At 45.0% G+C, this 26,753-nt stretch overlaps 11 non-coding genes across 11 annotated transcripts; 9 read left to right on the top strand and 2 right to left on the bottom strand.

The window, feature by feature from the left end:
• The first annotated feature begins 701 nt into the window (after positions 1-701).
• On the top strand, positions 702-773 carry trnap-agg (transfer RNA proline (anticodon AGG)). Its single transcript has one exon. It is a non-coding gene; the product is annotated as a tRNA-Pro (tRNA).
• A 3,953-nt stretch (positions 774-4,726) lies between these two features.
• On the top strand, positions 4,727-4,798 carry trnap-agg (transfer RNA proline (anticodon AGG)). Its single transcript has one exon. It is a non-coding gene; the product is annotated as a tRNA-Pro (tRNA).
• A 3,501-nt stretch (positions 4,799-8,299) lies between these two features.
• On the top strand, positions 8,300-8,371 carry trnap-agg (transfer RNA proline (anticodon AGG)). The gene has a single exon. It is a non-coding gene; the product is annotated as a tRNA-Pro (tRNA).
• A 3,493-nt stretch (positions 8,372-11,864) lies between these two features.
• trnap-agg (transfer RNA proline (anticodon AGG)) lies at positions 11,865-11,936 on the top strand. The gene has a single exon. It is a non-coding gene; the product is annotated as a tRNA-Pro (tRNA).
• Positions 11,937-15,515: 3,579 nt separating this feature from the next.
• Positions 15,516-15,587, top strand: trnap-ugg (transfer RNA proline (anticodon UGG)). The gene has a single exon. It is a non-coding gene; the product is annotated as a tRNA-Pro (tRNA).
• Positions 15,588-16,774: 1,187 nt separating this feature from the next.
• trnag-gcc (transfer RNA glycine (anticodon GCC)) lies at positions 16,775-16,845 on the bottom strand. The gene has a single exon. It is a non-coding gene; the product is annotated as a tRNA-Gly (tRNA).
• Positions 16,846-17,565: 720 nt separating this feature from the next.
• Positions 17,566-17,637, top strand: trnap-cgg (transfer RNA proline (anticodon CGG)). The gene has a single exon. It is a non-coding gene; the product is annotated as a tRNA-Pro (tRNA).
• Positions 17,638-19,612: 1,975 nt separating this feature from the next.
• trnap-cgg (transfer RNA proline (anticodon CGG)) lies at positions 19,613-19,684 on the top strand. The gene has a single exon. It is a non-coding gene; the product is annotated as a tRNA-Pro (tRNA).
• A 1,184-nt stretch (positions 19,685-20,868) lies between these two features.
• trnag-gcc (transfer RNA glycine (anticodon GCC)) lies at positions 20,869-20,939 on the bottom strand. The gene has a single exon. It is a non-coding gene; the product is annotated as a tRNA-Gly (tRNA).
• Positions 20,940-21,659: 720 nt separating this feature from the next.
• trnap-ugg (transfer RNA proline (anticodon UGG)) lies at positions 21,660-21,731 on the top strand. The gene has a single exon. It is a non-coding gene; the product is annotated as a tRNA-Pro (tRNA).
• A 2,230-nt stretch (positions 21,732-23,961) lies between these two features.
• On the top strand, positions 23,962-24,033 carry trnap-cgg (transfer RNA proline (anticodon CGG)). Its single transcript has one exon. It is a non-coding gene; the product is annotated as a tRNA-Pro (tRNA).
• Positions 24,034-26,753: the final 2,720 nt, after the last annotated feature.

Genomic DNA, 26,753 nt, shown 5'->3' with positions numbered 1-26,753 from the left:
CTTGGAACCGCCCGTGCCCGGGGAAGGTGCTCCTCTACGGCTTACTGTGACGCGAGCATGCCCTCCTCCTCCGGAGCTTCCATTCGGTTAAACTTAGGGGCCGATTGACACCACCCGTGCTCGGGGAAGGTGCTCCTCTACGGCTTAACTGCCACGCACGCCGGCCGGAACTCTGGTACGGTCCGAACCGCGCGAAACGTCGCCACCAATCGTGTCCGGGGGAACTTGCTCTTCTTCGTCCACTCTCTTCTTCGTCCACTCTCCTCTTTGGCGCACGCCGGCCGTATAACCGCTCCAGCGCCCTCTCGTGCCGCTCGGCGAAACTACAATGCCCCCGAATATTTTTTAGACCCGCGAAGCACTGAAGCCGCGAAAGGTGAACCGCGAAGTAGCGGGGTATTACTGTAATTCTCACTGAGGACCCTCTTTCAAATCCAAAACAAGACCATCATTACACTGGATTACTTTGAGTTCACCTGAATCTTCCGTCCTGATAGGAATGGTTCTTCGCTGGTACGAGCATGTCATCAATTGGAGGTGGCTCATTGGGCTCTGGGTATGGTTGTGAGTGGTTTCTCGTTCAAATCCAAACAGGTTCTTAGTGTAAATTCAGGGTTGGTTGGGAGAGGTTCCAGGTTCAAATCCGGGGTCTTAGTGTCGATGAAGGCTTGTGGCCAACAGTCAGTTACCCAGCTAAACGTGGCTCGTTGGTCTAGGGGTATGATTCTCGCTTAGGGTGCGAGAGGTCCCGGGTTCAAATCCCGGACGAGCCCATCTCAGTGTCTGTATGGTCGCTTAGTCAACTTATAATTTTGATGCAAATCTATACAGGGAGATGGTGGAAAAACTAACATGAAACAACAAAACTGAGACTGTACCCCGAGTACTCCCAAAAAAATGCTTGAGTTCCTTATAATTTCAATAACCTTGGTCCAATCGCGCATTTTTTTCAAAAATCTTGGAAATGACATTAGCTACCTAGCTACAGTCCAAAATCAGCTCCTACAACCTCTTAGAACATTTCTACTCTAGTTTCCACCCCTCCACAGTACAGAAACAACACTGATCAAAATCACCGGCAACCGACTCTGGCCTAATCACCATTCTCACCCTCTTTGATCTGATAGCAGCTTGCGATACAATTTCTAAAACCATCCTCCTGAACAGACTCCATGACATTCTTTATCTATACCCTACCTCTTGTCAAGATATTTCACAAACTAAACCTACACTCCCACTGTTATGCAGATGACACTCTGCTCTACCTCTCCACATAATCAACTGCCATTATTCCGGGTTCCTCCATTTATTGACTGCTTCCCTGAAATGTATTATTGGTTCTCATCCAATTTTCTGCAACTTAACAATGATAAAACTGAAATCCTACAGATAGGTACCAAGTCCTCTCAAGCCAAAAGTGACAGTTTTTCCCATGACACTTGACAATACCTCAGTTTCCCCCTCTGGTCAGGTTAAGACTCGGGGTGTCATCCACTCTCTCCTTTTCATCAGAATTAAATTAAAATCCCCGATCTGCATACTTTCTACTTTATAGAATAATCATCCTGCGTCCCCGTCCATCAGTATCCTTTTAAAGCATGTCCAACCTTGTATTTGATCAGTCCCATTAACAGAACTTGCAATAATTTACTGCAACTAAAAAAAAAAAAACCTCCTGATTAAAAGCAATTGCTAAAATTTGGCCAAAAAGCGGATTTGTAAAAACATCAGCAGGTTCTGACAAATAGCCTAGGGTCTCCACATTAGAAAATGGAATGTTATTGATATTCTAAAAACTGGTAGACAGTTTTGTATCCCCGCCCCCAATAATGAGGGTGACCGCAGACATAGTTGTTATGACACAAGGCATATTCGCAGGTGAGAACAGACCAGGGATGGCGCTGCCTGACAACACATTATGATAGCAATTGACGCGTAACCACGCAGCCTAACATATTGCATTGGCCGGGAATTGAACTCGGGCCTCACGCATGGCAAGCGAGAATTCTACCACTGAACAACCAATGATTAGTACTTCTTGTCCAATAGAATAGAGACGTCCACCATAGAAAACGTTTTATCTGGCCCTGATAATGCATGTTTTTTCCTTCTTAAAATGTAGCGTTCTTGCCATGTATGCAATGCATCAAGTGAACGATACATTTCTTTAACGGTAAGATCACTCTGCAGAAACGATTAAATACTGGAAGATACACGAACGATCCCCAACAATACATTGCGATAATACACGCCTGTATTAATACATTGAGAAAACCCTAATTACGTTTGATAATGTTACAGTGAGATACCAAATTTGAGTATTATGAGACTAAGCTGTGGCGATTCTGATAGTTGGAACACCACCACTTGACATTAATTATGACTACAATCAATAAAGTTAACTGATTTCGATACTTTGTGGCAAGCACTTTGGCTTGTTGGACTACGGGTATACAGTAATACCCCGGTTATCGCGGTTAATGGGGACCGAGACCACCCGCGAAAACTGAAAATCCGCGAAGTAGCGGCGCACCTTCAAAAATGCTTAAATAAAAAAAAAAAAATATATATATATATATATATATATATATATATATATATATATATATATATATATATATATATATATATATATGGGTAGAGAGAGAGAGAGTGAAATTCATGTTATAACAAAAAAAACACAAATTATTATTAAAACTTATTTTTTATTCCCCAGCCATTATTTTCGTATTTATTCAATTACTTCTTTTTGTATTTATTTAATTACTTCGACTTTTACCTGCTGGTACGCCGTCCGGTGTGCCCTGTGAATGTTATGATCCTCCAGCAGAGCTGGAGTATTGAGCAGGACTCTCCAAACGCAGACACGGGAAAAAAGGTGGTGATAGAAAGATATTTATTATAATCACAATATAGTCAGTGTAATCAGCGCGTCTCGCAGCAGCTGACGGCATGGCGCGAGAAGATCGCTGGAGGAACGCCCACACAGCTGAAAAAACAAAAACACACGCGGCATGACAGGCACGGATCATGAGAGTGAAATGAAAGGTGGCATTCTTCATTTATTTATTTATTCATTCATAACTGACAGCCTCACGCTCCGCTCCTGCCCGGGCGGAAGAGGTGCTCCTATTCGGCTTAACTGTGACACACGCCCGCCCTCCTCCTCCGGAGCTTCCATTCGGTTAAACTTAGGGGCCGCTTGGAACCGCCCGTGCCCGGGGACGGTGCTCCTCTTCGGCTTACTGTGACGCGAGCATGCCCTCCTCCTCCGGAGCTTCCATTCGGTTAAACTTAGGGGCCGCTTGGAACCGCCCGTGCCCGGGGAAGGTGCTCCTCTACGGCTTACTGTGACACGAGCATGCCCTCCTCCTCCGGAGCTTCCATTCGGTTAAACTTAGGGGCCGCTTGGAACCGCCCGTTCCCGGGGAAGGTGCTCCTCTTCGGCTTACTGTGACGCGAGCATGCGCTCCTCCTCCGGAGCTTCCATTCGGTTAAACTTAGGGGCCGCTTGGAACCGCCCGTGCCCGGGGAAGGTGCTCCTCTACGGCTGACTGTGACACGAGCATGCCCTCCTCCTCCGGAGCTTCCATTCGGTTAAACTTAGGGGCCGCTTGGAACCGCCCGTGCCCAGGGAAGGTGCTCCACTACGGCTTACTGTGACACGAGCATGCCCTCCTCCTCCGGAGCTTCCATTCGGTTAAACTTAGGGGCCGCTTGGAACCGCCCGTGCCCGGGGACGGTGCTCCTCTTCGGCTTCCTGTGATGCGAGCATGCCCTCCTCCTCCGGAGCTTCCATTCGGTTAAACTTAAGGGCCGCTTGGAACCGCCCGTGCCCGGGGAAGGTGCTCCTCTTCGGCTTACTGTGACGCGAGCATGCGCTCCTCCTCCGGAGCTTCCATTCGGTTAAACTTAGGGGCCGCTTGGAACCGCCCGTGCCCGGGGAAGGTGCTCCTCTACGGCTGACTGTGACACGAGCATGCCCTCCTCCTCCGGAGCTTCCATTCGGTTAAACTTAGGGGCCGCTTGGAACCGCCCGTGCCCGGGGAAGGTGCTCCACTACGGCTTACTGTGACGCGAGCATGCCCTCCTCCTCCGGAGCTTCCATTCGGTTAAACTTAGGGGCTGATTGACACCGCCCGTGCTCGGGGAAGGTGCTCCTCTACGGCTTAACTGCCACGCACGCCGGCCGGAACTCTGGTACAGTCCGAACCGCGCGAAGCGTCGCCACCAATCGTGTCCGGGGGAACTTGCTCTTCTTCGTCCACTCTCTTCTTCGTCCACTCTCCTCTTCTGCGCACGCCGGCCGTCTAACCGCTCCAGCGCCCCCTCGTGCCGCTCGGCGAAACTACAATGCCGCAGAATATTTTTTAGACCCGCGAAGCACTGAAGCCGCAAAAGGTGAACCGCGAAGTAGCGGCGTATTACTGTAATTCTCACTGAGGACCCTCTTTCAAATCCAAAACAAGACCATCATTACACTGGATTACTTTGAGTTCACCTGAATCTTCCGTACTGATAGGAATGGTTCTTCGCTGGTACGAGCATGTCATCAATTGGAGGTGGCTCATTTGGCTCTGGGTATGGTTGTGAGTGGTTTCTCGTTCAAATCCAAACAGGTTCTTAGTGTAAATTCAGGGTTGGTTGGGAGAGGTTCCAGGTTCAAATCCGGGGTCTTAGTGTCGATGAAGGCTTGCGGCCAACAGTCAGTTACCCAGCTAAACGTGGCTCGTTGGTCTAGGGGTATGATTCTCGCTTAGGGTGCGAGAGGTCCCGGGTTCAAATCCCGGACGAGCCCATCTCAGTGTCTGTATGGTCGCTTAGTCAACTTATAATATTGATGCAAATCTATACAGGGAGATGGTGGAAAAACTATCATGAAACAACAAAACTGAGACTGTACCCCGAGTACTCCCAAAAAAATGCTTGAGTTCCTTATAATTTCAATAACCTTGGTCCAATCGCGCATTTTTTTCAAAAATCTTGGAAATGACATTAGCTACCTAGCTACAGTCCAAAATCAGCTCCTACAACCTCTTAGAACATTTCTACTCTAGTTTCCACCCCTCCACAGTACAGAAACAACACTGATCAAAATCACCGGCAACCGACTCTGGCCTAATCACCATTCTCACCCTCTTTGATCTGATAGCAGCTTGCGATACAATTTCTAAAACCATCCTCCTGAACAGACTCCAAGACATTCTTTATCTATACCCTACCTCTTGTCAAGATATTTCACAAACTAAACCTACACTCCCACTGTTATGCAGATGACACTCAGCTCTACCTCTCCACATAATCAACTGCCATTATTCCGGGTTCCTCCATTTATTGACTGCTTCCCTGAAATGTATTATTGGTTCTCATCCAATTTTCTGCAACTTAACAATGATAAAACTGAAATCCTACAGATAGGTACCAAGTCCTCTCAAGCCAAAAGTGACAGTTTTTCCCATGACACTTGACAATACCTCAGTTTCCCCCTCTGGTCAGGTTAAGACTCGGGGTGTCATCCACTCTCTCCTTTTCATCAGAATTAAATGAAAATCCCCGATCTGCATACTTTCTACTTTATAGAATAATCATCCTGCGTCCCCGTCCATCAGTATCCTTTTAAAGCACGTCCAACCTTGTATTTGATCAGTCCCATTAACAGAACTTGCAATAATTTACTGCAACTAAAAAAAAAAAAACCTCCTGATTAAAAGCAATTGCTAAAATTTGGCCAAAAAGCGGATTTGTAAAAACATCAGCAGGTTCTGACAAATAGCCTAGGGTCTCCACATTAGAAAATGGAATGTTATTGATATTCTAAAAACTGGTAGACAGTTTTGTATCCCCGCCCCCAATAATGAGGGTGACCGCAGACATAGTTGTTATGACACAAGGCATATTCGCAGGTGAGAACAGACCAGGGATGGCGCTGCCTGACAACACATTGTGATAGCAATTGACACGTAACCACGCAGCCTAACATATTGCATTGGCCGGGAATTGAACTCAGGCCTCACGCATGGCAAGCGAGAATTCTACCACTGAACAACCAATGATTAGTACTTCTTGTCCAATAGAATAGAGACGTCCACCATAGAAAACGTTTTATCTGGCCCTGATAATGCATGTTTTTTCCTTCTTAAAATGTAGCGTTCTTGCCATGTATGCAATGCATCAAGTGAACGATACATTTCTTTAACGGTAAGATCACTCTGCAGAAACGATTAAATACTGGAAGATACACGAACGATCCCCAACAATACATTGCGATAATACACGCCTGTATTAATACATTGAGAAAACCCTAATTACGTTTGATAATGTTACAGTGAGATACCAAATTTGAGTATTATGAGACTAAGCTGTGGCGATTCTGATAGTTGGAACACCACCACTTGACTTTAATTATGACTACAATCTATAAAGTTAACTGATTTCGATACTTTGTGGCAAGCACTTTGGCTCGTTGGACTACGGGTATACAGTAATACCCCGGTTATCGCGGTTAATGGGGACCGAGACCACCCGCGAAAACTGAAAATCCGCGAAGTAGCGGCGCACCTTCAAAAATGCTTAAAAATAAATAAATAAATAAATATATATATATATATATATATATATATGGGTAGAGAGAGAGAGTGTGAAATTCATGTTATAACAAAAAAAACACAAATTATTATTAAAACTTATTTTTTATTCCCCAGCCATTATTTTCGTATTTATTCAATTACTTCTTTTTGTATTTATTTAATTACTTCGACTTTTACCTGCTGGTACGCCGTCCGGTGTGCCCTGTGAATGTTATGATCCTCCAGCAGAGCTGGAGTATTGAGCAGGACTCTCCAAACGCAGACACGGGAAAAAAGGTGGTGATAGAAAGATATTTATTATAATCACAATATAGTCAGTGTAATCAGCGCGTCTCGCAGCAGCTGACGGCATGGCGCGAGAAGATCGCTGGAGGAACGCCCACACAGCTGAAAAAACAAAAACACACGCGGCATGACAGGCACGGATCATGAGAGTGAAATGAAAGGTGGCATTCTTCATTTATTTATTTATTCATTCATAACTGACAGCCTCACGCTCCGCTCCTGCCCGGGCGGAAGAGGTGCTCCTATTCGGCTTAACTGTGACACACGCCCGCCCTCCTCCTCCGGAGCTTCCATTCGGTTAAACTTAGGGGCCGCTTGGAACCGCCCGTGCCCGGGGACGGTGCTCCTCTTCGGCTTACTGTGACGCGAGCATGCCCTCCTCCTACGGAGCTTCCATTCGGTTAAACTTAGGGGCCGCTTGGAACCGCCCGTGCCCGGGGAAGGTGCTCCTCTACGGCTTACTGTGACACGAGCATGCCCTCCTCCTCCGGAGCTTCCATTCGGTTAAACTTAGGGGCCGCTTGGAACCGCCCGTTCCCGGGGAAGGTGCTCCTCTTCGGCTTACTGTGACGCGAGCATGCGCTCCTCCTCCGGAGCTTCCATTCGGTTAAACTTAGGGGCCGCTTGGAACCGCCCGTGCCCGGGGAAGGTGCTCCTCTACGGCTGACTGTGACACGAGCATGCCCTCCTCCTCCGGAGCTTCCATTCGGTTAAACTTAGGGGCCGCTTGGAACCGCCCGTGCCCGGGGAAGGTGCTCCACTACGGCTTACTGTGACGCGAGCATGCCCTCCTCCTCCGGAGCTTCCATTCGGTTAAACTTAGGGGCCGATTGACACCGCCCGTGCTCGGGGAAGGTGCTCCTCTACGGCTTAACTGCCACGCACGCCGGCCGGAACTCTGGTACAGTCCGAACCGCGCGAAACGTCGCCACCAATCGTGTCCGGGGGAACTTGCTCTTCTTCGTCCACTCTCTTCTTCGTCCACTCTCCTCTTCGGCGCACGCCGGCCGTCTAACCGCTCCAGCGCCCCCTCGTGCCGCTCGGCGAAACTACAATGCCGCAGAATATTTTTTAGACCCGCGAAGCACTGAAGCCGCAAAAGGTGAACCGCGAAGTAGCGGCGTATTACTGTAATTCTCACTGAGGACCCTCTTTCAAATCCAAAACAAGACCATCATTACACTGGATTACTTTGAGTTCACCTGAATCTTCCGTACTGATAGGAATGGTTCTTCGCTGGTACGAGCATGTCATCAATTGGAGGTGGCTCATTTGGCTCTGGGTATGGTTGTGAGTGGTTTCTCGTTCAAATCCAAACAGGTTCTTAGTGTAAATTCAGGGTTGGTTGGGAGAGGTTCCAGGTTCAAATCCGGGGTCTTAGTGTCGATGAAGGCTTGCGGCCAACAGTCAGTTATCCAGCTAAACGTGGCTCGTTGGTCTAGGGGTATGATTCTCGCTTAGGGTGCGAGAGGTCCCGGGTTCAAATCCCGGACGAGCCCATCTCAGTGTCTGTATGGTCGCTTAGTCAACTTATAATTTTGATGCAAATCTATACAGGGAGATGGTGGAAAAACTATCATGAAACAACAAAACTGAGACTGTACCCCGAGTACTCCCAAAAAAATGCTTGAGTTCCTTATAATTTCAATAACCTTGGTCCAATCGCGCATTTTTTTCAAAAATCTTGGAAATGACATTAGCTACCTAGCTACAGTCCAAAATCAGCTCCTACAACCTCTTAGAACATTTCTACTCTAGTTTCCACCCCTCCACAGTACAGAAACAACACTGATCAAAATCACCGGCAACCGACTCTGGCCTAATCACCATTCTCACCCTCTTTGATCTGATAGCAGCTTGCGATACAATTTCTAAAACCATCCTCCTGAACAGACTCCAAGACATTCTTTATCTTTACCCTACCTCTTGTCAAGATATTTCACAAACTAAACCTACACTCCCACTGTTATGCAGATGACACTCAGCTCTACCTCTCCACATAATCAACTGCCATTATTCCGGGTTCCTCCATTTATTGACTGCTTCCCTGAAATGTATTATTGGTTCTCATCCAATTTTCTGCAACTTAACAATGATAAAACTGAAATCCTACAGATAGGTACCAAGTCCTCTCAAGCCAAAAGTGACAGTTTTTCCCATGACACTTGACAATACCTCAGTTTCCCCCTCTGGTCAGGTTAAGACTCGGGGTGTCATCCACTCTCTCCTTTTCATCAGAATTAAATGAAAATCCCCGATCTGCATACTTTCTACTTTATAGAATAATCATCCTGCGTCCCCGTCCATCAGTATCCTTTTAAAGCACGTCCAACCTTGTATTTGATCAGTCCCATTAACAGAACTTGCAATAATTTACTGCAACTAAAAAAAAAAAAACCTCCTGATTAAAAGCAATTGCTAAAATTTGGCCAAAAAGCGGATTTGTAAAAACATCAGCAGGTTCTGACAAATAGCCTAGGGTCTCCACATTAGAAAATGGAATGTTATTGATATTCTAAAAACTGGTAGACAGTTTTGTATCCCCGCCCCCAATAATGAGGGTGACCGCAGACATAGTTGTTATGACACAAGGCATATTCGCAGGTGAGAACAGACCAGGGATGGCGCTGCCTGACAACACATTGTGATAGCAATTGACACGTAACCACGCAGCCTAACATATTGCATTGGCCGGGAATTGAACTCAGGCCTCACGCATGGCAAGCGAGAATTCTACCACTGAACAACCAATGATTAGTACTTCTTGTCCAATAGAATAGAGACGTCCACCATAGAAAACGTTTTATCTGGCCCTGATAATGCATGTTTTTTCCTTCTTAAAATGTAGCGTTCTTGCGATGTATGCAATGCATCAAGTGAACGATACATTTCTTTAACGGTAAGATCACTCTGCAGAAACGATTAAACACTGGAAGATACACGAACGATCCCCAACAATACATTGCGATAATACACGCCTGTATTAATACATTGAGAAAACCCTAATTACGTTTGATAATGTTACAGTGAGATACCAAATTTGAGTATTATGAGACTAAGCTGTGGCGATTCTGATAGTTGGAACACCACCACTTGACTTTAATTATGACTACAATCTATAAAGTTAACTGATTTCGATACTTTGTGGCAAGCACTTTGGCTCGTTGGACTACGGGTATACAGTAATACCCCGGTTATCGCGGTTAATGGGGACCGAGACCACCCGCGAAAACTGAAAATCCGCGAAGTAGCGGCGCACCTTCAAAAATGCTTAAAAATAAATAAATAAATAAATATATATATATATATATATGGGTAGAGTGAGAGAGTGTGAAATTCATGTTATAACAAAAAAAACACAAATTATTATTAAAACTTATTTTTTATTCCCCAGCCATTATTTTCGTATTTATTCAATTACTTCTTTTTGTATTTATTTAATTACTTCGACTTTTACCTGCTGGTACGCCGTCCGGTGTGCCCTGTGAATGTTATGATCCTCCAGCAGAGCTGGAGTATTGAGCAGGACTCTCCAAACGCAGACACGGGAAAAAAGGTGGTGATCGAAAGATATTTATTATAATCACAATATAGTCAGTGTAATCAGCGCGTCTCGCAGCAGCTGACGGCATGGCGCGAGAAGATCGCTGGAGGAACGCCCACACAGCTGAAAAAACAAAAACACACGCGGCATGACAGGCACGGATCATGAGAGTGAAATGAAAGGTGGCATTCTTCATTTATTTATTTATTCATTCATAACTGACAGCCTCACGCTCCGCTCCTGCCCGGGCGGAAGAGGTGCTCCTATTCGGCTTAACTGTGACACACGCCCGCCCTCCTCCTCCGGAGCTTCCATTCGGTTAAACTTAGGGGCCGCTTGGAACCGCCCGTGCCCGGGGACGGTGCTCCTCTTCGGCTTACTGTGACGCGAGCATGCCCTCCTCCTCCGGAGCTTCCATTCGGTTAAACTTAGGGGCCGCTTGGAACCGCCCGTGCCCGGGGAAGGTGCTCCTCTACGGCTTACTGTGACACGAGCATGCCCTCCTCCTCCGGAGCTTCCATTCGGTTAAACTTAGGGGCCGCTTGGAACCGCCCGTTCCCGGGGAAGGTGCTCCTCTTCGGCTTACTGTGACGCGAGCATGCGCTCCTCCTCCGGAGCTTCCATTCGGTTAAACTTAGGGGCCGCTTGGAACCGCCCGTGCCCGGGGAAGGTGCTCCTCTACGGCTGACTGTGACACGAGCATGCCCTCCTCCTCCGGAGCTTCCATTCGGTTAAACTTAGGGGCCGCTTGGAACCGCCCGTGCCCGGGGAAGGTGCTCCACTACGGCTTACTGTGACGCGAGCATGCCCTCCTCCTCCGGAGCTTCCATTCGGTTAAACTTAGGGGCTGATTGACACCGCCCGTGCTCGGGGAAGGTGCTCCTCTACGGCTTAACTGCCACGCACGCCGGCCGGAACTCTGGTACAGTCCGAACCGCGCGAAACGTCGCCACCAATCGTGTCCGGGGGAACTTGCTCTTCTTCGTCCACTCTCTTCTTCGTCCACTCTCCTCTTCTGCGCACGCCGGCCGTCTAACCGCTCCAGCGCCCCCTCGTGCCGCTCGGCGAAACTACAATGCCGCAGAATATTTTTTAGACCCGCGAAGCACTGAAGCCGCAAAAGGTGAACCGCGAAGTAGCGGCGTATTACTGTAATTCTCACTGAGGACCCTCTTTCAAATCCAAAACAAGACCATCATTACACTGGATTACTTTGAGTTCACCTGAATCTTCCGTACTGATAGCAATGGTTCTTCGCTGGTACGAGCATGTCATCAATTGGAGGTGGCTCATTTGGCTCTGGGTATGGTTGTGAGTGGTTTCTCGTTCAAATCCAAACAGGTTCTTAGTGTAAATTCAGGGTTGGTTGGGAGAGGTTCCAGGTTCAAATCCGGGGTCTTAGTGTCGATGTAGGCTTGCGGCCAACAGTCAGTTACCCAGCTAAACGTGGCTTGTTGGTCTAGGGGTATGATTCTCGCTTAGGGTGCGAGAGGTCCCGGGTTCAAATCCCGGACGAGCCCATCTCAGTGTCTGTATGGTCGCTTAGTCAACTTATAATTTTGATGCAAATCTATACAGGGAGATGGTGGAAAAACTATCATGAAACAACAAAACTGAGACTGTACCCCGAGTACTCCCAAAAAAATACTTGAGTTCCTTATAATTTCAATAACCTTGGTCCAATCGCGCATTTTTTTCAAAAATCTTGGAAATGACATTAGCTACCTAGCTACAGTCCAAAATCAGCTCCTACAACCTCTTAGAACATTTCTACTCTAGTTTCCACCCCTCCACAGTACAGAAACAACACTGATCAAAATCACCGGCAACCGACTCTGGCCTAATCACCATTCTCACCCTCTTTGATCTGATAGCAGCTTGCGATACAATTTCTAAAACCATCCTCCTGAACAGACTCCATGACATTCTTTATCTATACCCTACCTCTTGTCAAGATATTTCACAAACTACCTAGCTACAGTCCAAAATCAGCTCCGACAACCTCTTAGAAAATTTCTACTCTAGTTTCCACCCCTCCACAGTACAGAAACAACACTGATCAAAATCACCGGCAACCGACTCTGGCCTAATCACCATTCTCACCCTCTTTGATCTGATAGCAGCTTGCGATACAATTTCTAAAACCATCCTCCTGAAAAGACTCCATGACATTCTTTATCTATACCCTACCTCTTGTCAAGATATTTCACAAACTAAACCGACACTCCCACTGTTATGCAGATGACACTCAGCTCTACCTCTCCACATAATCAACTGCCACTATTCCGGGTTCCTCCATTTATTGACTGCTTCCCCGAAATTTATTATTGGTTTTCATCCAATTTTCTGCAACTTAACAATGATAAAACTGAAATCCTACAGATAGGTACCAAGTCCACTCAGCCAAAAGTGACAGTTTTTCCCATGACACTTGACAATACCTCAGTTTCCCCCTCTGGTCAGGTTAAGACTCGGGGTGTCATCCACTCTCTCCTTTTCATCAGAATTAAATGAAAATCCCCGATCTGCATACTTTCTACTTTATAGAATAATCATCCTGCGTCCCCGTCCATCAGTATCCTTTTAAAGCACGTCCAACCTTGTATTTGATCAGTCCCATTAACAGAACTTGCAATAATTTACTGCAACTAAAAAAAAAAAAACCTCCTGATTAAAAGCAATTGCTAAAATTTGGCCAAAAAGCGGATTTGTAAAAACATCAGCAGGTTCTGACAAATAGCCTAGGGTCTCCACATTAGAAAATGGAATGTTATTGATATTCTAAAAACTGGTAGACAGTTTTGTATCCCCGCCCCCAATAATGAGGGTGACCGCAGACATAGTTGTTATGACACAAGGCATATTCGCAGGTGAGAAGAGACCAGGGATGGCGCTGCCTGACAACACATTGTGATAGCAATTGACGCGTAACCACGCAGCCTAACATATTGCATTGGCCGGGAATTGAACTCAGGCCTCACGCATGGCAAGCGAGAATTCTACCACTGAACAACCAATGATTAGTACTTCTTGTCCAATAGAATAGAGACGTCCACCATAGAAAACGTTTTATCTGGCCCTGATAATGCATGTTTTTTCCTTCTTAAAATGTAGCGTTCTTGCCATGTATGCAATGCATCAAGTGAACGATACATTTCTTTAACGGTAAGATCACTCTGCAGAAACGATTAAATACTGGAAGATACACGAACGATCCCCAACAATACATTGCGATAATACACGCCTGTATTAATACATTGAGAAAACCCTAATTACGTTTGATAATGTTACAGTGAGATACCAAATTTGAGTATTATGAGACTAAGCTGTGGCGATTCTGATAGTTGGAACACCACCACTTGACTTTAATTATGACTACAATCTATAAAGTTAACTGATTTCGATACTTTGTGGCAAGCACTTTGGCTCGTTGGACTACGGGTATACAGTAATACCCCGGTTATCGCGGTTAATGGGGACCGAGACCACCCGCGAAAACTGAAAATCCGCGAAGTAGCGGCGCACCTTCAAAAATGCTTAAAAATAAATAAATAAATAAATATATATATATATATATATATATATATATATATATATATATATATATATATATATATATATATATATATATATATATATATATGGGTAGAGAAAGAGAGTGTGAAATTCATGTTATAACAAAAAAAAACAAATTATTATTAAAACTTATTTTTTATTCCCCAGCCATTATTTTCGTATTTATTCAATTACTTCTTTTTGTTTTTATTTAATTACTTCAACTTTTACCTGCTGGTACGCCGTCCGGTGTGCCCTGTGAATGTTATGATCCTCCAGCAGAGCTGGAGGGTTGAGCAGGACTCTCCAAACGCAGACACGGGAAAAAAAGTTGGTGATACAAAGATATTTATTATAATCACAATATAGTCAGTGTAATCAGCGCGTCTCGCAGCAGCTGACGGCATGGCGCGAGACGATCGCTGGAGGAACGCCCACACAGCTGAAAAAACAAAAACACACGCGGCATGACAGTGAAATGAAAGGTGGCATTCTTCATTTATTTATTTATTCATTAATAACTGACAGCCTCACGCTCCGCTCCTGCCCGGCCGGAAGAGGTGCTCCTATTCGGCTTAACTGTGACACACGCCCGCCCTCCTCCTCCGGAGCTTCCGTTCGGTTAAACTTAGGGGCCGCTTGGAACCGCCCGTGCCCGGGGAAGGTGCTCCTCTTCGGCTTACTGTGACGCGAGCATGCCCTCCGCCTCCGGAGCTTCCATTCGGTTAAACTTAGGGGCCGCTTGGAACCGCCCGTGCCCGGGGAAGGTGCTCCTCTACGGCTTACTGTGACGCGAGCATGCCCTCCTCCTCCGGAGCTTCCATTCGGTTAAACTTAGGGGCCGCTTGGAACCGCACGTGCCCGGGGAAGGTGCTCCTCTACGGCTTACTGTGACGCGAGCATGCCCTCCTCCTCCGGAGCTTCCATTCGGTTAAACTTAGGGGCCGATTGACACCACCCGTGCTCGGGGAAGGTGCTCCTCTACGGCTTAACTGCCACGCACGCCGGCCGGAACTCTGGTACGGTCCGAACCGCGCGAAACGTCGCCACCAATCGTGTCCGGGGGAACTTGCTCTTCTTCGTCCACTCTCTTCTTCGTCCACTCTCCTCTTCGGCGCACGCCGGCCGTATAACCGCTCCAGCGCCCTCTCGTGCCGCTCGGCGAAACTACAATGCCCCCGAATATTTTTTAGACCCGCGAAGCACTGAAGCCGCGAAAGGTGAACCGCGAAGTAGCGGGGTATTACTGTAATTCTCACTGAGGACCCTCTTTCAAATCCAAAACAAGACCATCATTACACTGGATTACTTTGAGTTCACCTGAATCTTCCGTACTGATAGGAATGGTTCTTCGCTGGTATGAGCATGTCATCAATTGGAGGTGGCTCATTGGGCTCTGGGTATGGTTGTGAGTGGTTTCTCGTTCAAATCCAAACAGGTTCTTAGTGTAAATTCAGGGTTGGTTGGAGAGGTTCCAGGTTCAAATCCGGGGTCTTAGTGTCGATGAAGGCTTGCGGCCAACAGGCAGTTAACTAGTTAAACGTGGCTTGTTGGTCTAGGGGTATGATTCTCGCTTTGGGTGCGAGAGGTCCCGGGTTCAAATCCCGGACGAGCCCATCTCAGTGTCGGTATGGTCGCCCAGTCTCTTAGTCAACTTATAATTTTGATGCAAATCTATACAGGGAGATGCTGGAAAAACTAACATGAAACAACAAAACTGAGACTGTACCCCGAATACTCCCAAAAAAATGCTTGAGTTCCTTATAATTTCAATAACCTTGGTCCAATCGCACATTTTTTTCAAAAATCTTGGAAATGACATTAGCTACCTAGCTACAGTCCAAAATCAGCTCCTACAACCTCTTAGAACATTTCTACTCTAGTTTCCACCCCTCCACGGTACAGAAACAACACTGATCAAAATCACCGGACACCGACTCTGGCCTAATCACCATTCTCACCCTCTTTGATCTGATAGCAGCTTGCGATACAATTTCTAAAACCATCCTCCTGAACAGACTCCATGACATTCTTTATCTATACCCTACCTCTTGTCAAGATATTTCACAAACTAAACCTACACTCCCACTGTTATGCAGATGACACTCAGCTCTACCTCTCCACATAATCAACTGCCATTATTCCGGGTTCCTCCATTTATTGACTGCTTCCCCGAAATGTATTATTGATTCTCATCCAATTTTCTGCAACTTAACAATGATAAAACTGAAATCCTACAGATAGGTACGAAGTCCACTCAAGCCAAAAGTGACAGTTTTTCCCATGACACTTGACAATACCTCAGTTTCCCCCTCTGGTCAGGTTAAGACTCGGGGTGTCATCCACTCTCTCCTTTTCATCAGAATTAAATGAAAATCCCCGATCTGCATACTTTCTACTTTATAGAATAATCGTCCTACGTCCACCAGTATCCTTTTAAAGCACGTCCAACCTTGTATTTGATCAGTCCCATTAACAGAACTTGCAATAATTTACTGCAACTAAAAAAAAAACCCTCCTGATTAAAAGCAACAATTGCTAAAATTTGGCCAAAAAGTGGATTTGTAAAAACATCAGCAGGTTCTGACAAATAGCCTCGGGTCTCCACATTAGAAAATGGAATGTTATTGATATTCTAAAAATTGGTAGACAGTTTTGTATCCCCGCCCCCAATAATGAGGGTGACCGCAGACATAGTTGTTATGACACAAGGCATATTCGCAGGTGAGAACAGACCAGGGATGGCGCTGCCTGACAACACATTATGATAGCAATTGACGCGTAACCACACAGCCTAACATATTGCATTGGCCGGGAATTGAACTCGGGCCTCACGCATGGCAAGCGAGAATTCTACCACTGAACAACCAATGCTTAGTACTTCTTGTCCAATAGAATAGAGACGTCCACCATAGAAAACGTTTTATCTGGCCCTGATAATGCATGTTTTTTCCTTCTTAAAATGTAGCGTTCTTGCCATGTATGCAATGCATCAAGTGAACGATACATTTCTTTAACGGTAAGATCACTCTGCAGAAACGATTAAATACTGGAAGATGCACGAACGATCCCCAACAATACATTGCGATAATACGCGCCTGTATTAATACATTGAGAAAACCCTAATTACGTTTGATAATGTTACAGTGAGAAACCAAATTTGAGTATTATGAGACTAAGCTGTGGCGATTCTGAGAGTTGGAAGACCACCACTTGACTTTAATTATGACTACGATCTATAAAGTTAACTGATTTCGATACTTTGTGGCAAGCACTTTGGCTCGTTGGACTACGGGTATAATTCTCACTGAGGACCCTCTTTCAAATCCAAAACAAGACCATCATTGCACTGGATTACTTTGAGTTCACCTGAATCTTCCGTACTGATAGGAATGGTTCTTCGCTGGTACGAGCATGTCATCAATTGGAGGTGGCTCATTGGCCTCTGGGTATGGTTGTGAGTGGTTTCTCGTTCAAATCCAAACAGGGTCTTAGTGTTGATTCAGGGTTGGTTGGGAGAGGTTCCAGGTTCAAATCCGGGTTCTTGGTGTCGATGAAGGCTTGCGGCCAACAGGCAGTTACCTAGCTAAACGTGGCTCGTTGGTCTAGGGGTATGATTCTTGCTTCGGGTGCGAGAGGTCCCGGGTTCAAATCCCGGATGAGCCCTTCTCAGTGGGACTATGGTCGCCCAGTCTCTAAGTCAACTAATAATTTTGATGCAAATCTATACGGGGAGATGCTGGAAAAACTAACATGAAACAACAAAACTGAGACTGTACCCCGAATACTCCCAAAAAAATGCTTGAGTTCCTTATAATTTCAATAACCTTGGTCTAATCGCGCATTTTTTTAAAAAATCTTGAAAATGACATTAGCTACAGTCCAAAATCAGCTCCTACAACCTCTTAGAACATTTCTACTCTAGTTTCCACCCCTCCACAGTACAGAAACAACACTGATCAAAATCACCGGCAACCGACTCTGGCCTAATCACCATTCTCACCCTCTTTGATCTGATAGCAGCTTGCGATACAATTTCTAAAACCATCCTCCTGAAAAGACTCCATGACATTCTTTATCTATACCCTACCTCATGTCAAGATATTTCACAAACTAAACCGACACTCGCACTGTTATGCAGATGACACTCAGCTCTACCTCTCCACATAATCAACTGCCACTATTCCGGGTTCCTCCATTTATTGACTGCTTCCCCGAAATTTATTATTGGTTTTCATCCAATTTTCTGCAACTTAACAATGATAAAACTGAAATCCTACAGATAGGTACGAAGTCCACTCAAGCCAAAAGTGACAGTTTTTCCCATGACACTTGACAATACCTCAGTTTCCCCCTCTGGTCAGGTTAAGAATCGGGGTGTCATCCACTCTCTCCTTTTCATCAGAATGAAATGAAAATCCCCGATCTGCACACTTTCTACTTTATAAAATAATCGTCCTGCGTCCCCGTCCATCAGTATCCTTTTAAAGCACGTCCAACCTTGTATTTGATCACTCCCATTAACAGAACTTGCAATAATTTACTGCAAATAAAAAAAAACAACCTCCTGATTAAAAGCAACAATTGCTAAAATTAGGCCAAAAAGCGGATGTGTAAAAACATCAGCAGGTTCTGACAAATAGCCTCGGGGCTCCACATTAGAAAATGGAATGTTATTGATATTCTAAAAACTGGTAGACAGTTTTGCATCCCTCCCCCAATAATGAGGGTGACCACAGACATAGTTGTTATGACACAAGGTATATTCGCAGGTGAGAACAGACCAGGGATGGCACTGCCTGATAACACATTATGATAGCAATTGACGCGTAACCACACAGCCTAACATATTGCATTGGCCGGGAATTGAAGTCGGGCCACACGAATGGCAAGCGAGAATTCTACCACTGAACAACCAATGCTTAGTACTTCTTGTCCAAAAGAATAGAGACGTCCATCATAGAAAACGTTTTATCTGGCCCTGATCATGCATGTTTTTTCGTTCTTAAAATGTAGTGTTCTTGCCATGTATGCAATGCATCAAGTGAACGTACATTTCTTTAACGGTAAGATCACTCTGCAGAAACGATTAAATACTGGTAGATGCACGAACGATCCCCAACAATACATTGCGATAATACACGCCTGTATTAATACATTGAGAAAACCCTAATAACGTTTGATAATGTTGCAGTGAGATACCAAATTTGAGTATTATGAGACTAAGCTGTGGCGATTCTGAGAGTTGGAAGACCACCACTTGACTTTAATTATGACTACGATCTATAAAGTTAACTGATTTCGATACTTTGTGGCAAGCACTTTGGCTCGTTGGACTACGGGTATAATTCTCACTGAGGACCCTCTTTCAAATCCAAAACAAGACCATCATTACACTGGATTACTTTGAGTTCACCTGAATCTTCCGTACTGATAGGAATGGTTCTTCGCTGGTACGAGCATGTCATCAATTGGAGGTGGCTCATTGGGCTCTGGGTATGGTTGTGAGTCGTTACTCGTTCAAATCCAAACAGGGTCTGAGTGTTGATTCAGGGTTGGTTGGGAGAGGTTCCAGGTTCAAATCCAGGTTCTTAGTGTCGATGAAGGCTTGCGGCAAACAGGCAGTTACCTAGCTGAACGTGGCTCGTTGGTCTAGGGGTATGATTCTCGCTTCGGGTGCGAGAGGTCCCGGGTTCAAATCCCGGACGAGCCCATCTCAGTGTGACTATGGTCGCCCAGTCTCTTAGTCAACTTATAATTTTGATGCAAATCTATACGGGGAGATGCTGGAAAAACTAACATGAAACAACAAAACTGAGTCTGTACCCCAAATACTCCCAAAAAAATGCTTGAGTTCCTTATAATTTCAATAACCTTGGTCTAATCGCGCATTTTTTTCAAAAATCTTGAAAATGACATTAGCTACAGTCCAAAATCAGCTCCTACAACCTCTTAGAACATTTCTACTCTAGTTTCCACCCCTCCACAGTACAGAAACAGCACTGATCAAAATCACCGGCAACCGACTCTGGCCTAATCACCATTCTCACCCTCTTTGATCTGATAGCAGCTTGCGATACAATTTCTAAAACCATCCTCCTGAAAAGACTCCATGACATTCTTTATCTATACCCTACCTCTTGTCAAGATATTTCAACAACTAAACCGACACTCCCACTGTTATGCAGATGACACTCAGCTCTACCTCTCCACATAATCAACTGCCACTATTCCGGGTTCCTCCATTTATTGACTGCTTCCCCGAAATTTATTATTGGTTTTCATCCAATTTTCTGCAACTTAACAATGATAAAACTGAAATCCTACAGATAGGTACCAAGTCCACTCAGCCAAAAGTGACAGTTTTTCCCATGACACTTGACAATACCTCAGTTTCCCCTCTGGTCAGGTTAAGACTCGAGGTGTCATCCACTCTCTCCTTTTCATCAGAATTAAATGAAAATCCCCGATCTGCATACTTTCTTCTTTATAAAATAATCGTCCTGCGTCCCCGTCCATCAGTATCCTTTTAAAGCACGTCCAACCTTGTATTTGATCAGTCCCATTAACAGAACTTGCAATAATTTACTGCAACTAAAAAAAAAAAAACCTCCTGATTAAAAGCAACAATTGCTAAAATTAGGCCAAAAAGCGGATTTGTAAAAACATCAGCAGGTTCTGACAAATAGCCTCGGGGCTCCACATTAGAAAATGGAATGTTATTGATATTCTAAAAACTTGTAGACAGTTTTGCACCCCGCCCCCAATAATGAGGGTGACCGCAGACATAGTTGTTATGACACAAGGTATATTCGCTGGTGAGAACAGACCAGGGATGGCGCTGCCTGACAACACATTATGATAGCAATTAACGCATAACCACCCAGCCTAACATATTGCATTGGCCGGGAATTGAACTCGGGCCACACGCATGGCAAGCGAGAATTCTACCACTGAACAACCAATGCTTAGTACTTCTTGTCCAATAGAATAGAGACGTCCACCATAGAAAACGTTTTATGTGGCCCTGATAATGCATGTTTTTTCGTTCTTAACATGTAGTGTTCTTGCCATGTATGCAATGCATCAAGTGAACGATACATTTCTTTAACGGTAAGATCACTCTGCAGAAAGGATTAAATACTGGAAGATACACGAACGATCCCCAACAATACATTGCGATAATACGCGCCTGTATTAATACATTGAGAAAACCCTAATTACGTTTGATAATGTTACAGTGAGATACCAAATTTGAGTATTATGAGACTAAGCTGTGGCGATTCTGATAGTTGGAACACCACCACTTGACTTTAATTATGACTACGATCTATAAAGTTAACTGATTTCGATACTTTGTGGCAAGCACTTTGGCTCGTTGGACTACGGGTATAATTCTCACTGAGGACCCTCTTTCAAATCCAAAACAAGACCATCATTACACTGGATTACTTTGAGTTCACCTGAATCTTCCGTACTGATAGGAATGGTTCTTCGCTGGTACGAGCATGTCATCAATTGGAGGTGGCTCATTGGGCTCTGGCTATGGTTGTGAGTGGTTTCTCGTTCAAATCCAAACAGGGTCTTAGTGTTGATTCAGGGTTGGTTGGGAGAGGTTCCAGGTTCAAATCCGGGTTCTTAGTGTCGATGAAGGCTTGCGGCCAACAGGCAGTTACCCAGCTAAACGTGGCTCGTTGGTCTAGGGGTATGATTCTCGCTTTGGGTGCGAGAGGTCCCGGGTTCAAATCCCGGACGAGCCCATCTCAGTGTCGGTATGGTCGCCCAGTCTCTTAGTCAACTTATAATTTTGATGCAAATATATACAGGGAGATGCTGGAAAAACCAACATGAAACAACAAAACTGAGGCTGTACCCCGAATACTCCCAAAAAAATGCTTGAGTTCCTTATAATTTCAAAAACCTTGGTCCAATCGCGCATTTTTTTCAAAAATCTTGGAAATGACATTAGCTACCTAGCTACAGTACAAAATCAGCTCCTACAACCTCTTAGAAAATTTCTACTCTAGTTTCCACCCCTCCACAGTACAGAAACAACACTGATCAAAATCACCGGCAACCGACTCTGGCCTAATCACCATTCTCACCCTCTTTGATCTGATAGCAGCTTGCAATACAATTTCTAAAACCATCCTCCTGAAAAGACTCCATGACATTCTTTATCTATACCCTACCTCTTGTCAAGATATTTCACAAACTACCTAGCTACAGTCCAAAATCAGCTCCGACAACCTCTTAGAAAATTTCTACTCTAGTTTCCACCCCTCCACAGTACAGAAACAACACTGATCAAAATCACCGGCAACCGACTCTGGCCTAATCACCATTCTCACCCTCTTTGATCTGATAGCAGCTTGCGATACAATTTCTAAAACCATCCTCCTGAAAAGACTCCATGACATTCTTTATCTATACCCTACCTCTTGTCAAGATATTTCACAAACTAAACCGACACTCCCACTGTTATGCAGATGACACTCAGCTCTACCTCTCCACATAATCAACTGCCACTATTCCGGGTTCCTCCATTTATTGACTGCTTCCCCGAAATGTATTATTGGTTTTCATCCAATTTTCTGCAACTTAACAATGATAAAACTGAAATCCTACAGATAGGTACCAAGTCCACTCAGCCAAAAGTGACAGTTTTTCCCATGACACTTGACAATACCTCAGTTTCCCCCTCTGGTCAGGTTAAGACTCGGGGTGTCATCCACTCTCTCCTTTTCATCAGAATTAAATGAAAATCCCCGATCTGCATACTTTCTACTTTATAGAATAATCGTCCTGCGTCCCCGTCCATCAGTATCCTTTTAAAGCACGTCCAACCTTGTATTTGATCACTCCCATTAACAGAACTTGCAATAATTTACTGCAAAAAAAAAAAAAACAACCTCCTGATTAAAAGCAACAATTGCTAAAATTAGGCCAAAAAGCGGATGTGTAAAAACATCAGCAGGTTCTGACAAATAGCCTCGGGGCTCCACATTAGAAAATGGAATGTTATTGATATTCTAAAAACTGGTAGACAGTTTTGCATCCCTCCCCCAATAATGAGGGTGACCACAGACATAGTTGTTATGACACAAGGTATATTCGCAGGTGAGAACAGACCAGGGATGGCGCTGCCTGATAACACATTATGATAGCAATTGACGCGTAACCACACAGCCTAACATATTGCATTGGCCGGGAATTGAAGTCGGGCCACACGAATGGCAAGCGAGAATTCTACCACTGAACAACCAATGCTTAGTACTTCTTGTCCAAAAGAATAGAGACGTCCATCATAGAAAACGTTTTATCTGGCCCTGATCATGCATGTTTTTTCGTTCTTAAAATGTAGTGTTCTTGCCAATGTATGCAATGCATCAAGTGAACGTACATTTCTTTAACGGGAAGATCACTCTGCAGAAACGATTAAATACTGGAAGATGCACGAACGATCCCCAACAATACATTGCGATAATACACGCCTGTATTAATACATTGAGAAAACCCTAATAACGTTTGCTAATGTTGCAGTGAGATACCAAATTTGAGTATTATGAGACTAAGCTGTGGCGATTCTGAGAGTTGGAAGACCACCACTTGACTTTAATTATGACTACGATCTATAAAGTTAACTGATTTCGATACTTTGTGGCAAGCACTTTGGCTCGTTGGACTACGGGTATAATTCTCACTGAGGACCCTCTTTCAAATCCAAAACAAGACCATCATTACACTGGATTACTTTGAGTTCACCTGAATCTTCCGTACTGATAGGAATGGTTCTTCGCTGGTACGAGCATGTCATCAATTGGAGGTGGCTCATTGGGCTCTGGGTATGGTTGTGAGTGGTTACTCGTTCAAATCCAAACAGGGTCTTAGTGTTGATTCAGGGTTGGTTGGGAGAGGTTCCAGGTTCAAATCCGGGTTCTTAGTGTCGATGAAGGCTTGCGGCAAACAGGCAGTTACCTAGCTAAACGTGGCTCGTTGGTCTAGGGGTATGATTCTCGCTTCGGGTGCGAGAGGTCCCGGGTTCAAATCCCGGACGAGCCCATCTCAGTGTGACTATGGTCGCCCAGTCTCTTAGTCAACTTATAATTTTGATGCAAATCTATACGGGGAGATGCTGGAAAAACTAACATGAAACAACAAAACTGAGACTGTACCCCGAATACTCCCAAAAAAATACTTGAGTTCCTTATAATTTCAATAACCTTGGTCTAATCGCGCATTTTTTTCAAAAATCTTGAAAATGACATTAGCTACAGTCCAAAATCAGCTCCTACAACCTCTTAGAACATTTCTACTCTAGTTTCCACCCCTCCACAGTACAGAAACAACACTGATCAAAATCACCGGCAACCGACTCTGGCCTAATCACCATTCCACCAAGTAGCAAACCTTCCCGTGGTGTCCCTCGTAATCCTTAACCGGAGACCGATTGCTACAATCTCATTCCATCCAAAAATCCAGCGGTGGTAAAAGGATCGACCCTCGACCGCTGAGATGTCGAAGCTAAAAATTATCAGCTTCAACGCGGAGGGCATGTCCCTTGCAAAGGCTGAACTGATTTCCCAGATGGATGCCGACATTGTCTGCATCCAAGAAACGCACAAGGCGGCAACCCCAGCAAAGATAAATGGGATGCACCTTGTTATTTTTCAAGAAAGCCAGACCCACGGTAGCGCAATTTTTGTGCGTGACTGTTCGCTTGTAAAAAGAAGTGACAACCTCTCAATCAACGGAGTTGAGGTCTTGATGCTGGAGACTGACTCGATCAGAGTTTTCTCTGTGTATAAGCCTCCACCGACACCCTTTTGCTGGCCCAATACGAACCTTGATGGCAAGGTGTGTGTTGTTATAGGAGACTTCAACAGTCACAATACCACCTGGGGCTACCCCTCTAACAACTCAGACGGTGAGAGAGTTGAAGAGTGGGCGCTGGCAAACGATCTCTCTCTCCTCCACTCAGCTAAGGATAAACCATCCTTCCATAGCGCAAGGTGGAAAAGAGGGTATAACCCCGACCTCGCCTTTGTGTCGTCAAGATACCAGAACATATTTAAGAAATCCCTTGGTAAGCCAGTCCCCAGGTCTCAACATCGACCGCTTGTCCTTGAACTCTCGCCAGTGGTTAAACCTATCGAGTCGAAACCACTGATGAGGTTCAACTACGGTAGAGCCAACTGGCAGGGATTCACGCAAGATCTCGATTCCCAAATTGATGTAATTCCAGCTGAACCCTCACACTACGATGCTTTCACCTCTCTGGTGTGGAGTACAGCAAAGAAACAGATCCCAAGAGGTTACTTTAAGCAGTATGTCCCTGGACTTGATGATGCATCAAAACAACTCTATGCTCAATATACTAGAGCATACGAAAATGACCCGTTCGCCGCTGAGACCATCGACCTCGGTGAATCCCTACTAACTTCCTTAGGGGAGGCAAGGAAAGAACGATGGGAAAATCTTGTGACATCAATCAATATGACGCATAATAGCAAAAAAGCTTGGAAGACCATCAACAAGCTTAATAGTAACTCGCAACCTGAGCAGCGGTGTGCGCAAGTAACACCAAACCAGGTAGCAACACAGTTACTATTGAATGGGAAACCATGCACCCGTGAACGCTCATACCTAAAGGCTATGCAAGCTGATATGCGTCTGACGATGGAGAATTGCACAGAGGAGTTCTTCCCATTCACCCCAGATGAACTCATTAATGCAATTAAGCATGTTAAGCTTGGCAAAGCGTGTGGTCTTGATGGGTTATCTCCTGATATGATCCTACACTTTGGTGACAAGACGCAAGAGTAGTTACGCACCCTCTACAACAACTGCGCAGCCACCAAGACAATACCGAAGATCTGGCGTAAGGCAAAGGTATCTGCCTTATTGAAACCAGAGAAGGATCCATCTCTCCCATCGAGCTACAGGCCTATTAGTCTGCTATGCATCCTGTTCAAGGTTTATGAACGTCTGATACTTTCACGAATAACTCCGACAGTTGAGGAACACCTCTCTCGTGACCAAGCCGGATTCAGAGCTGGAAGATCCTGCTGTGGCCAAGTACTAAACTTGGTACAGTACATTGAAGATGGCTTCCAGGAGGGTAAGATCACTGGGGCAGTTTTTGTCGATCTTTCCGCCGCTTACGATACAATCAACCACAGGAGACTAATGATTAAAGTGGCGAAAGTCATGAAGAACAAGAACATCGTTCAGATTATTGAGTCTCTCCTGAAACACCGCCGTTTCTTCGTCGAGATGAGTGGAAAACAAAGTAGATGGCGTGATCAGAAAAATGGCTTGCCCCAGGGTTCTGTGCTTGCACCTGCGCTCTTCAATTTGTACACAAATGACCAGCCAGAGTTCCGGAACATCAGACGTTTCATATACGCCGACGACCTTTGCATTGCCACACAGGCGAACACCTTCGAAGTTGTTGAAGAGCGACTGACATCTGCTTTGTCACAACTTTCACAATATTACAGGGACAATTTTCTAAACGCCAACCCCGGTAAAACCCAATCTTGCGCATTCCACTTAAAGAACTATCTCGCTAAGCGAGAGCTTAACATCAAATGGGACGGGGTCCCCCTGAAGAAAACCAAATTCCCAGTATACCTTGGCGTGACTCTGGATAGATCGCTAACATTTAGCGAACATGTGTCCAAGCTGCGAAAAAAGTTATCGTCTCGCAACAACTTAGTCAGCATCTTAGCCAACACTAAGTGGGGTGCAAATGCAGACACTTTGCGCATATCATCTTT

This window comes from Idiotropiscis lumnitzeri, chromosome 12 (genome assembly GCF_059441095.1).
Source record: "Idiotropiscis lumnitzeri isolate Australia: NSW breed Sydney's pygmy pipehorse chromosome 12, RoL_Ilum_1.0, whole genome shotgun sequence".
NCBI classification, from domain to species: Eukaryota; Metazoa; Chordata; class Actinopteri; order Syngnathiformes; family Syngnathidae; genus Idiotropiscis; species Idiotropiscis lumnitzeri.
The sequence above is the reverse complement of the archived record's forward strand: the minus strand, read 5'-3'. Positions and strand labels throughout refer to the sequence as shown.